The sequence below is a fragment of the Chlorocebus sabaeus genome, chromosome 5, assembly GCF_047675955.1.
Source record: "Chlorocebus sabaeus isolate Y175 chromosome 5, mChlSab1.0.hap1, whole genome shotgun sequence".
Taxonomy (NCBI): domain Eukaryota; kingdom Metazoa; phylum Chordata; class Mammalia; order Primates; family Cercopithecidae; genus Chlorocebus; species Chlorocebus sabaeus.
Window position 1 is genome coordinate 19,057,714 of NC_132908.1, and position 13,141 is coordinate 19,070,854.

At 44.6% G+C, this 13,141-nt stretch overlaps 1 protein-coding gene across 6 annotated transcripts in view; it reads left to right on the forward strand.

Moving 5' to 3' along the window:
- Positions 1-13,141, forward strand: part of ACSM3 (acyl-CoA synthetase medium chain family member 3) — a 55,169-nt gene that overhangs the window by 6,575 nt on the left and 35,453 nt on the right. The window contains exon 3 of one of the 6 annotated variants that reach the window (XM_007987345.3): positions 883-926. The exons of the other annotated variants lie outside the window; for them this stretch is intronic. The gene's annotated coding sequence lies outside the window, so the exon portion shown is untranslated. The remainder of the gene's footprint in view (positions 1-882; positions 927-13,141) is intronic. 6 annotated transcript variants of the gene reach the window in all.

The following is a 13,141-nucleotide window of genomic DNA, read 5'->3' on the forward strand; positions in this document are numbered from 1 at the left end:
GTAACAAGTGTAACCATTAAGTTTAGGACCACCAACAAATACCATGTGCACTTCTCCAGAGCCATGTTAAGCTTCTCAAGTGTCACAAAATAAGTAAGAGTTATCTGGAGTTTTGCATAGAGCTGGGTTTTCCCACATGAGTATGGTGGAGGGAGAGCAGTACAAAGGATTTGAATGGCACAGATAATCCAAGCTGGGCAGAAGGTAAGTAAAGGTATGAAGGAGATGTGTTTAAGTCAGTGGACTTAAGATTTTAGAGGAGCAGAGGAATTACTGTGATGAAGGTCCTAACAGGCTGGGGATGGTGTGAGAGAAGGCCAAGCAGGGAACAGGCCAGTGTCTGTGGAGACCATGTGGGGAGCTGGAACTCTAGTCCCCGCCCAACAACAGCAGGAAGCTCCTTGCAACTCAGGTGTCATCCAAAGCTGGGTAAAGAAGCTAGACATCTGTATTCACCTGGCAGTAATGAGGTGGTGCCCCTCCCCTCTCCCCTACCTGGGCAATGTCAAAGCCAGCTAAAACATAAGGTTTAAATAAGGTGCAGAGTCTTATTACAAGAATGTTCATGTTTGAATTGAAAATCACTCCTCATACCAAAACCAGGAAGGTTTCAAATGAATGAAGAAAGATGATGAATGGATGCTAACACTGAGATGACAGAAACGTTAGAATTATCTGACAAAGATTTTAAAGTAGCCTTGACAAAAAGGCTTCAGTGAACAATTAGGTATGCTTGAAATAAATGAAAAAAAAAAATCAGCAAAAAATAGAAGATATCAAGAACAACTAAATGAAAATATTAGAACTAAAAAATTCAATGAGAAATCAAAAGCTTGGTGGATGGTATGATACTGTAAAATATATATTTCATCTTCATTCCAGTTTCCTGGTACATAGCTGCTAAAACCCTTGGAATTTCTGAAGTGGTAAGTGCCTTTTTGTATGCTAGTGAGATGACCAGGGGTTAGGGGTTCAGGATGGGGGCTGGTTGCCAGGAGAACCAACCTTGTGATTTGAGGGTTAGGACTTTCTCCCCCACCCCACAACCACACCACTCCCCATCCCCCTACCTCATAGGAGAAAAGAGGAGCAGAAAGTTGAGTTGATTACCAATGACCAATGATTTAATCAATCAGGCCTGTGTAATGAAGCCTCTAAGAAACCCAAAAGGGGCTGGGTGTGGTGGCTCATGCCTGTAATCCCAGCACTTTGGGAGGCTGAGGCAGGCGGATCATTAGGTCAGGAGATCGAGACCATCTTGGCTAACACACGGTGAAACCCTGTCTCTACTAAAAATACAACAATTAGCCAGGTGTGGTGGCAGGCACCTGTAGTCCCAGCTTCTCAGGAGGCTAAGCCAGGAGAATGGTGTAAACCTGGGAGATGGAGCTTGCAGTGAGCCGAGATTGTGCCACTGCACTCCAGCCTGGGCGACAGAGTGAGAGTCCATCTCAAAAATAAAATAAAATAAAATAAAAAGGCTGGGTTCAGGGAGCTTCTGGGTAGATGAACATGAGGAAGTTCTGGGAGGGTAGAACATCTGGAGGACATGGAAGCTTTGTGCCCCTTCTCCCACACCTCACCCTATGCATCTCTTTAATCTGGCTGTTTATCTGTATCCTTTGTAATATCCTTTATAATAAATGGGTTGATGTAAGTGTTGCCCTTTGTTCTATAAGTAGTTCTAACAAATGAATTGAACTCAAGGAGAGGGGTTAGAAGTACAGATTACAACCTCAGATCTTATGGCACTTGAAGTGGGGGGCAGTCTTGCCTGAGACTTGTAAATCAAAAATAAAATTCTAAGCGCCTAGACTGACTGAATTGACCCTCCTTTTGACCAAGAGGACCCAAGAAAATCTGAAAAATTAGTCAGGCCATGATGGAAAGCCAGCAGGGGCAGCTACGGGAGTGTGGGGGACAGACATGCCTCATTATACTCTCTTCCCTTTTGGAGTTCAAGCACAACTGACCAATATTAACATTAAAACAGAGATCTTAAAACTGACAAAAGAGACTCTTTATAGCAATAGGATCCAAATTCTAAAATGACTCCAGTACAGCATCACATAACAGATAGCAGGCCCTGAAGAAAATCAAAGTCTTTTACCCCAAAATATATTTCTGTGACACATTTTGAAATAGCCCTGCAAAGCTATCTCTTGTGGGGAAAAGTTGCATTCTGTAGGAAAATCTTCTTCCTTGGTTGCAGGACAATCCAAGACTGGAGAGACCGAAAAAGGTTCAGGAGAGTTTATTAAGGTGAATACTGGCTCAGCCGGACATACGTCCAGAAAGTTGGAGCCCTGAACTAAGGGCTTTCCCTACTTTTAAACATCTTAAGGCAGGAACCATGTGAGGCGGGAAGTAAGTTACAGAAGAGAGAAATGAAGGCAGTTAATTAAGCATTACAACATTTCTTACATCTTGAGAAAAATATGTCTTGCAACCTAAACTTATCAGTCTTGTGACCCTGCAGCCATGCTAGGGAGGTAAGCAGGAACTCAATGGGCCTATAATAAACTTTGAAGAATGTGGAGTTGGAGAGTATAGATAAAGTCCACTGACCACAGAGAGAAGACAGGCCGTTAATACTCTCTTTTAACTTGAGTGTGTAAGGTGGGGGTCACACTTCACAGCAACTTTAAGAGGATTTAAAAATTTCTATTACTACTAGTATTAGGTTATAGTTGATTTCATTAATTCCTTCTTCATTTCCCCCCTTTGGTGCTCAACACAAATGTAGATTAGTAAAGAGCACCACAGTTAGCTATTTCTTGAGTGGGTATATACTCATCTTGGGATACCAGTTGGTACTTTTGCAGAGCCATTATTCAGGTGGTGGTATGTCTGTCTACTATTGCTTCTATGGTAGATTGGATGCTTCTGATGAGAAGTGGTAGGAGACAGGGAAGTGGTAGGTATCCACCTATTATGGCCACAAAGCCTATTATTAAAGTTTTAATGTCTCCAAACCATGAAAAACATCCTCCAAAGAGCGAACTCGGGTTCCAACCAGACCATGTCTGGACAGGAACATGAGCTAACTTCTGCATCCTGGTAGTGATTTCCATGATAGCTTTTCCATTGTCATCAATTTGTAAGCAGCAATTTGTTAAATTCAGTTTTCCACAAACTCCTCCTTCTGCAGCTAAAAGACAATCCAGTGCTAACCTGTTCTGATAAATGGCATCTCTCATCTGGGTCGCCTGTATGGCTAGCAAGTCTAAGGCTTGGGCTATTTCATTGACTATAATTTCCAGAACTTCTTGCAACCTTATGATGCGGTTTAACATATAAATAGGAGTACTGTATCCCCATGACCCATCTTGTGCCTAGGTGGCCGGCCCATAGTATTTGATAATTCTTTCAGGGGGCCATTCATTATCTTTCCAGCTCCCTATTTCAATGTCCTTTTTAATGTTAGTATTTATTTTTTCCACAGTACTTATTTTTATAAACACATTTCTTCTGACTCTTTTTCTGCCTTCATCATAGACTGAATAGCTTAGATCTTCCCCTTGCTGTGGTGGGAGTAGGAAAAAGGATGGCCTCATTGTTCCTAATACACATGCCCCTGTCCATTTATTGAGTAGTAACTGATAAGCCTTTGTTCCACAGATCCAGTATAACCAATCCTGCAGGTGCTCTCCAAATAGCTGGAGCATCTAATTGGTACCATGAGTGATTTAGTGTTGGGAACTGCAAAAAGGGATTAAAGTCTGACACAGAGGAATTGTCTATAAAGCTTCTCCACTGTCTTCTGTTCTTAGATTTTTCAAAATATTGTTGACCCAAGCAAGTTGTTTCCCCTACCTGGTTCTGAAAGGCCTTGCCCCAATGGGCGATACAGTATTTTCTGTTGATGGGATTCCTTATTAGCCAAACACTTGGATTTCCATTGAATTTTATAACAAATTCAGGCAAGGTAAAATTGTGGCATCAATTATCTGGCTTCCCAGGGCCACTGATCTCCCATATTAGTACCTCCACATACATAACATGAAGTAACTCCTAAATTGTTAGCAATACTTTTGGCTAGCTGGGCAAACAGATTTTCAGCTGATATAGGAGGAATTTGAATTTTTGATACTTCAGGATTAAAGTGTTTATTGAAAGATTTATGAAACCTAAACTGTTGCATCGGGCTAACTTGAACTTGGGTCCTTTGGGTTTTCTTGATGATGACCAGAGGAATTCCAAGTCCCAGGAGAGCATCTGCTTGATTAAAGGTTAGTAGCCCTTTAAGCCCTTTAGTCCACAAAGGCATATTTGGCTTTAGTATTGTCAGATTGAGTGGGTTCCATGTTCCTGTTTTGCACCCTATCTTTACCTCTCGGCTGGCAAACAGAGCAACCTTTCCTGTCTATAGGTGGTGATTAAATTGATATGTGGTCCACTGATTATCAAAATCAGGGCTGTCCTTTTTGGACTCTCCTATTATGGCCTTGGCAGCTCTGCTGCTGACTCTTTCTTGTCCTAGATTTTTACAGATCATCCCAATATTATTTAGTTTACTGAGATGTGCAGCTTGGCAGGCATCAAAATATATGGAGACAGGCCCTTTATGCAAGTAAGGGAATACTTCTGTTTTGTTTTCAAGTTTACTGACCCCGGTTTCTGTGGGGTTTGTATATGATGGCATTAGGGGTTCGCCAGTTTGGACTTCATACCAGAAGTCATAGGGCAAGAACTCTGGGTCATAACATACTTGGGGCTGCCCATTTCCAGGATCCCAGACTGAATAACTAGTCTGGTTATAGACACAAGTTCCTGTATGAGTCCCTGTACACTCATAGTAGGTCTGGTATAACAGAGTTTTAGTCACACCTTTTCCAGACCAGGCTTCTATCATACAGTGATGACAGTCATCCTGGTCCCCTTTTATAACCATAGGTGAAAGTGTCAGTGGCTTCAGTATTACTCCTATGATTAAACTTGTACTATGCATGGGCACTCTTCTGGGCAACAAGCTTGGGAGCATTTGCAAAGATAACATGACAGTAAAATGATCAGTACAAGTAAGAGTATAACTGTGCTTGTAAATTCAATCCACACTTATCTATTGTTGACTTCCTCAGGCTTCAGCCATTCGTAGGCTAGTCAGTTTCTGGTTGTGTGACTAGAGCAGGGCTTGATGTTTCCTTAAGCTTCAGCTGTCGGACTGACCAGCCTCTGGTGTGGTCAGAGCAGGGCAGTTGTTCTTGTCAGCAGTGGCTTGATTTCGCTGTAGGATCAACTGTGTCGGGTGGCTAGGTTTTGTTGACTGGTCCACTGGTCCTGAGTTGTGGTCACTGCTGGTTTCAGCCAGCTATAATGAACCCAAGGTGTGATACCTGCAACTTTAACAGCAGTGGGGGTAGACAAGATCACAACATGGGGACCATCGCATAAAGGCCCTAAGGTAGTTGGATTCCGTCGTTTGACCCAGACAGAGTCTCCAGGTTGGAAGGGATGTACTGCATGTGTGAGGCTAATGGGTATTCTTACTCTTACCCACCCTTGTATTTCCTGCATGGTCTCACCTAAGGCTTGCATTTGCCTTCTTAAGGTCAATTCCCCAATTTATTTTAAATGCCCTTTTATCTGAGTTAAGATTGGGGGTGGTCGGTTGAACACTAGCTCATAGTGTTAATTTAGTAGGGGTGCACCTGACTCGGAGAAGGACCATGGGCAGCACCTTAGATGAACTTAGATCCCACCTTAGATGAATTTCTTGGCAAAACTTCTTTAACAGCTGTTGAGTGTCTGGTTCATTCTTTCAGCTTTTCCAGAACTCTGTGGGCAATAAGCTGTATGCAGTTTCCATTTGATTTTTAACATCTGCATTAGCGTTGTACTACCTCTGCCACAAATGCTAGGCCATTGTCTTATCCTAAAGTTAGAGACAGCCCAAATCTAGGAATAATGTCCTTTAGTAAGATGCTGGTTACTTCCTGAGCTTTCTCTGTCCTGGTGGGAAATGCCTCAACCCACTCTGAGAAAGTGCAGACAAACACTAGCATGTACCGGTAGCCTCCGGCTCAAGGCAGCTCAGTAAAGTCCACAGGCAGGTTTTCACAGGCTGTAGCTCCAGTTTCTTGAATTCCTAGGGGCCATGTTTGCCCCTGACATGAATTGTTTTGGGCACAAGTTAAACATTGCTCACAAACAGCTCGAGTGATGGCAGTTAGACACGGCACATAGAAATGCCATCCTACAAGAATCTCTAATGCAGTTTTTCCCACATGCATTCCTTGATGAAACTGCTTTATGAACTGGGGGGCTACTGCTTCTGGGATAGTGAGCCTCCCATCTGAGAACTTCCACCAACCTCCTTTCTGGCAACTTCCACTCTCCTGCTTAAACCAAGCTTTTTCATTAGAGGATTAGTTAGGGGGTTCTGTAAGGGAAAGCTCCAGTAAGGACATGGTAAGTGTTTCCTCTCCCTTCTTAGTTACCTCTGTCATTGCAACTCTTTTGGCTTCTCTGTCCACCTTTCTGTTTTCTCTAGCCTTGTCACCTCCTCCTGTTTGATGCCCTTTGCGATGGATAACTGCTAGTTCTTTTGGAGCCCACACAGCTTCTAAGAGCTGCTCTATTTCCTTTTTGTTTTTGATTCCTGTCCTTCAGTAGTTAATAATCCTCTTTCCTTATATGTGGCTCCATGGGCATGCAAAGTGGCAAAAGCATACCTGGAGTCAGTATAGATGTTTACTGACTTTCCTTTGGCCAAGAGCAATGCTCTAGTGAGAGCTATTAGCTCAGCTCTTTGGGCTGAAGTTCCGACTGGAAGAGGGCGGGCTTCCGCTACTGAATTCAGTGTTACCACTGCATATCCAGCCCATCTGACACCTTCAGATATGAAGCTGCTTCCATCAGTAAAGTATTCAACATCTGGGTTTTTTAAGGGCTGGTTCTTTAAGTCTTTTTGGCTTGAGAAAACCTCACCCACCATTTCCACACAACACCGATACCCTGGGCCACACAATGGGGGCTTTCCATGCTCCACCCATTCTATTGGCAGCAGTGTGGCTGAATTTAGAGTATTCACAGTCTCCAAGGTTATTAGGGGTTTTCACACAAAAGTCCTTGATATCTTAACATCCTAGGGTTAGAAAGCCAGTGATGCCCCCTCTGCTCCATCAGGGTGACGACCATGTGGGGCACCCAAATTATCAACCTTTGTCCAAATGTGAGCTTGTGAGCATCTTCCACTAACAGGGCAGTGGCTACCAATGCCTTGAAACAGGGTGGCCATCCCATAGTCAACAGGTCTAGTCACTTGGACAAATATGCCACAGGCTGATACCATGACCCTAGTGTTTGAACCAAGACTCCTGTAGTTCTTGCTTTTCTTTCACGGACATAAAAAGGCTTTGTCATGTCTGGCAGTCCTAATGCCGGGGCCTGAATCAAAACCTTCTTGATTTCTTTGAAGGCCATGTCCTGCTCTTTTCCCCACAGGAGGGGTTCCTTTTCCTCCCTCTTTGGTAGCCTTATACAATGGTTATGCCAAGAGTGAGAAATTTGCAATCCGAAGGCAACAGAAACCAGCTGCCCCTAAAAACTCCTGCACTTGTCATCTAGTGTCAGGTCGAGGAATGCCACACACAGTCTCTTTTTGCTCACATCCAAGCTCATGCTGCCCTGGAGAGATGTTAAAGCCAAGATACCTTGCTCTTTGGCCACAGATTTGTGCCTTTTCCTTAGATACCTTATAGCCAGCCTCCCACAGAACACGAAGGAGGCTTTCTGTGCCTTGAAAGCCTCTTCTTTTGTGGGTACAGCCAACAATAAATCATCTATGTACTGCAACAGGACACAGTGGTCGCTTGTTGGTATGAAAGCCTTCAGGTCTGAGGCTAGTGCTTTCTTGAAAATGGTTGGGGAGTTTTTAAATCCTTAGGGGAGTCTGGTCCAAGTATACTGTGATGAGCCCCACTCAAAGGCAAAGATGCTCTGGTTTTCAGGAGCTAGTCAGACGCAGAAGAATCCATCCTTTATGTCTTGAGCACATAAACCAAGCAGTATCAACAGGAATTCACCCAAGCATTCTATATGGGTTGGGCACAATGGCATATAATGTAGCTGCAACATTATTTACGGCCCACAAATCCTGTACTGGCTGGTAACCTCCGGAGGGTTTTAATACGGGTAGCAATGGAGTTTTCCAAGAAGAGGCACATCTTTTTATTATCCCAAATTTAAAGAGCCAGTCTATATGCTTTGTAATCCAGGGTGGCTTCTGCTGGGATGGGATACTGATGGATTCGCACTGGGTAAGTGTCCTACAGCAGTTCCACCACTACGGGTGCCTGATTTATGGCTAGCCCCGGGGGATTGTCTTCTGCTCAGAACCCTGGCAGCTTGAGAAATAATTCCTTATATATTGCCTCATTTTCCTGCTGGCAAAATGTATCTTTACAAATTTTGCATCTCTCATAGAGTCTCCATTCCTCTGTTGTTGGGACAGTAAGGGTCATTATCGTGGCTTTTCTTTGACCTAGGTTTAGAGTCATGTTCCCTTCTGGTGTAAAGATTTGTGCTTGCAATTTCTGGAGCAAGTCTCTTCCTAAGAAGGGCACCAGACAATTTGGCAAATATAAAAATTCATGTTGGACTTCCTGTCCTCCAATCACACATCTTTTAGGTTTGAAGTGAGGCCTCTTTTTTGTTACTCTTGTAGCTCAAATTATATTGACATAATTTTTAGACAATGGCCCAATTGCTTGAGTTACTACTGAGTGCTCCACACCAGTATTAACCATAAAGTCCATTTTCCAGCCCCCTATCTCCATTGAGACCATAGGCTCCTTGGGGCCTAATGAAATGGAGCCCAGTCTGTCTCAGTCCTCATAAAAATCATTTATTCCTGCCAGACTGGTGGCAAGGGGTTCTGGCCAGTGGTTTTGTCCCTGATTGTTGCCTTTATCCTTTTCGCTTTCTGTGCATTCATTCATTCCCTGATTGTTGTCTTTATCCTTTTCTCTTTCTGGGCGTTCATTCTTCCAGTGTCCCATCTGCTTGCATCTCACACATTGATCTCTCTCAAGCCTAGGTCGGCCCTCTTGTCCTGGCTTAGCTTCCCGGTTTGCCTAGCTTGTCCTCTACCACAACTGCGACCACAACCACGTCCTCTCACAAAACCAGTTTCTCTTCCAACTAAGGCCACCACCACCAAGTCTGCCTTTTCCTTAGCCCTGCATCTAGCTTCTCTCTTGACCTCCACATCCCGATTTACAGACACCTTAGTAGCCACCTGGATAAGCTGGGTAATATTCATGCCTTCGAAACCTTCTAACTTCTGAAGATCTCACTTTATGTCTCCTTGTGCCTGGCTTACAAATGCCACATTAACCATACACTGACTACCCGCAGCCTCTGGGTCAAATGGCGTGTAAAGCTATTAAGCCTTGCAGAGCCTCTCATAAAATTCACTGGGACTTTCATCTGGCTTCTGGCAGACCTCTGAGACCTTTCCAATATTGGTGGCCTTTTTCCCTCCAGCCTTTATTCCATTTAGGAGTGCCTCTTGATAACACTGCAAACTTTGTAGCCCTTGAGCCTGGTTAGGGTCCCAGCCTGGGTCAGCCTCTATTGGGAGTGCTTGTTGTGCATTCTGCCTCATTATCTCCTATGCCCGCAGGTGCATTGTTCTCCAGCCACTGGAGAGTGGCTTGTATAACTCTACAGTGCTCTTCCATGTTAAATAATGACAGAAGAAGTTTTTTGCAATCAGCCCAGGATTGTGACTTAGGAAAAATACTGCATTAGATCTATAGGAGCCTGAGGCTTCTCTGTATAGAAGGGACTATGTTGTTTCCAATTTAAGAGATCAGTAGTAGAGAAGGGCTGATAAATGAAGAGCCATCCTCCCCCTTGGACTTAATTCTGTGCATTTAAATACATTTGTCCCCTTGTTTCTCAGAGGGGCATCTGCATTACTCGGGCATGGCCCGACCTAAGGGGGCCAATCTCATCCCCCTGGAGTTCCTCCCTTGGCTTTTCAGGCAAGGGCTCTGGCTCCTCTCTGCGTGGTGTTGCCTGAGGGATGCTTTCTTCTGAGTCTGAGCCTCTGGAGGCAGCCGGGGCAGCCTCCTGTCTAAGCCTTGCCAGGGATGGATAAATTGGTGTATGGGGGGTGGACTTTCTAACTCTTCAGGTGTGACCTGTAGGACAGGTATTTTTCTGCTTTTCCTGTGACTCCTTTTCTTTTTCTGATGCCTTGCAGTCTTTTTCTATGGTTCCTGGTTTTATCTGGGCCATCAGAGTCTTACAGTAGGTCTCAAAGCAGGCCTGCAGCCACTTAAGGTGAGTTTGAATTACTCTTAGCCAGAAGTCGATATACGGAAACTGATCTAGGTGCCCAAGCTGTTCTCCAACCCCAGTGACTACCCAGAACACTCGGCCAATTATTTCCCTGTCTATTGTCCCTTCAGCTGGCCACCCTACATTAAAAGATAGCCAGTCTATCTCACAAAGGCTTCTCAGTTTCTGTGGAGTTAGCTTAACCCCATAATCACCATTAAAACCTTTTTTAAAGTTTCTCAGCATACAGGCCAGTGGAGTAGGCTTTGACGTTTTTCCTCCCATTTCTTCCCTCATGGCACGCTTTCACTCTTGGATCCACCAGATCAGGTCCTATTACGGGAGGTGCAGACACTGCTTAGCCAGGAGCATGCCTTAATTCCTGTCCCAGCTAGCTGCAGCCGTAGAGCTGGTCCTGTGGGTTGTATGCAGCATCCTAGGTCTGGTTTTTCCCACATTCGCCTCGGAGCACACAGTTCACACTAAGAGAGCTGTGCCTCCCCATGTCACGCCCCACATTGGTCTTTTCTGAGACCATCTCTTTCACACACTTTCACACACATTCCCCGTCCCCGAAACGGTTTTCCTTTCTGACTGACTCTCAAGCCCCACCCGTGTCTGGTGTCAGTTAGGGCATGAGTTTTGTCCGAGTCAATGGACTTCTCCCAGTGTTCCCAACCCCCTTGGGTCAGACTAATTGTCACGCCCTGGGAGGTGATCAGGCTCCCCTTCCGTCCTTATGGGACGGGTCTTGCCTTAGGGCCCAAATCTTACCACGGTTCAGCTGTCTGTGCACTACTCCTGTGACTGTCCTGCAACCCTTTCTACTGGTTCCATTTGCACTTTCAGGGGAAGGCTCCAGAACACAGGAGGGCCAGGCTGTTCTCCTTCCGGGCTGAGACTCTCCTGGTGGTGCCAAGGACCCCAGGTCTCCCATGTCCTGGGGCTCTAGCCCACAGGCAAAGGAGACAGAAAATCTGCCATTTCCAATCCTGGACGAGGCCCCTAGAAATGTTACAGGACAATCAAAGACTGCAGAGACTGAAAACGGTTCAGGAGAGTTTATTAAGGTGATCACCGGCTCAGCCAGACGTATGTCCAGAAAGTCTGGGTCCCAAACAAAGTGCTGTCCCTAGTTTTAAACATCTTAAGGTGGGAACTACGTGAGGTGGGAAGCAAGTTACAGAAGTGAGAAACAAAGGCAATTAATCAAGCATTACAACATTTCTTACATCTTGAGAAAAACATGTCTTGCAACTTAAACTGACCGCTCTTGTGACCCTGCAGCCATGCTAGGGAGGTAAGCAGGCACTCACTGGGCCTGTAATAAACTTTGAGGAATGTGGAGTTGGGAAGTACAGGTAAGGTCCACTGACCACAGAGAGAAGACAGGCTGTTAATATTCTCTTTTAACTTGAGTGTAACTCAAGTTACAGTTGCAGCAACTTTAAGAGGATTTAAAAATTTCTATTACTGCTACAATTAGGTTATAGTTGATTTCATTAATTCCTTCTTCATCTTTACTATGTCTTTCCAGAGAGTGTGATGCCTTTTGAGGTCTAATAAGAGACATTCACAAGTGTTCTCTTTGAGGCCTGCTACCTGGAGGCTTCATCTACTTGAAAAGAACCTTGGTTTCTGCAACACCCCACCCTTCACCTTAACTCAAGCTGATTTCAACTCTTCAGCCAGAGCTTAGCCCTTTCAACCAATTGCCAATCAGGAGATCTTTAAATCCACCTATGACCTGAAAACCCAGCCCCTCCTCCTTTGAGATGTCCCAACTTTCCAGGCTGAACCAACATATAAACATTTTTTTTTTTTTTTGAGACGGAGTCTCGCTCTGTCACCCAGGCTGGAGTGCCCAGGCTGGAGTGCAGTAGCATGATCTCAGCTCACTGCAACCTCCATCTCTTAGGTTCAAGCAATTTTTCTGACTGAGCCTCCTGAGCACGTATTGATTTATGTCTTTGCCTATAATGTCTTTGTCCCTAGAATGTATCAAATCAAACTGTAACCCAATCACCTTGGGCACATGTTCTTAGGACCTCCTGAAGCTGTGTCATGGGTCATGATCCTTAACCATGGCAAAATAAAACTCTAAATTAATTGAAACCTGTCTCAGATACTTTTTAGTTTACAGATTGAGATCTTAACCTGTAGGATTTGACACCATTTCCAGGTAGACAGTGTTGAACTGAAGTAGGACATGACACCCACGCTGGTGTACACTGGAGAATTGCTTGGTGTAGTGAAAATCCCCCACACATCTAGTGTCAGAAGTGTTATTGTTAGAGTAGGTAGTCAGGCAGATATGGGCAAGCCAGGAAAGGCAAGAATGTCAGGCGACAATCAGGTGATAGCCAGGCAGTTATTAAACAGTCACTCTAAAATAATAATTGGTTGCAGTAGATGCCAGGGAAAGGCAATCTCCTAAGAGATAGAAAACACCTAAGGGTGGTGATCAGCTGCTTTCCACTAAGATCTCAGGAGTTGGGCAAGTGTGCTTAAGCATGCATACTAAGTGGCAAAGTGGCAGAGTTTAACTGGTATACAACTTTCCTCTAGGAACACTTGACTGGTAAGGGAAAAATGCCTCAAATGAGCATGTGCACAACGTCAGTAAAAGACACTGCACATACAGCCCCTCCCAAGTGCTGACAGGCCACTGCGCATGCAGACAGCCCACACCAAGGAAAAATCAAAGGAGACATAAAAAACCTTGGCAGCATGCCAATGTATACAACCCCAAGTCAAAAGTCAAACAGGGCACCTGGATCTCTCAAGTTGCCTGCTTGCCCCTCTTCCTTTGGTTCCTGCTCTAAAACTTTCTAATAAACTGTCACTCCTG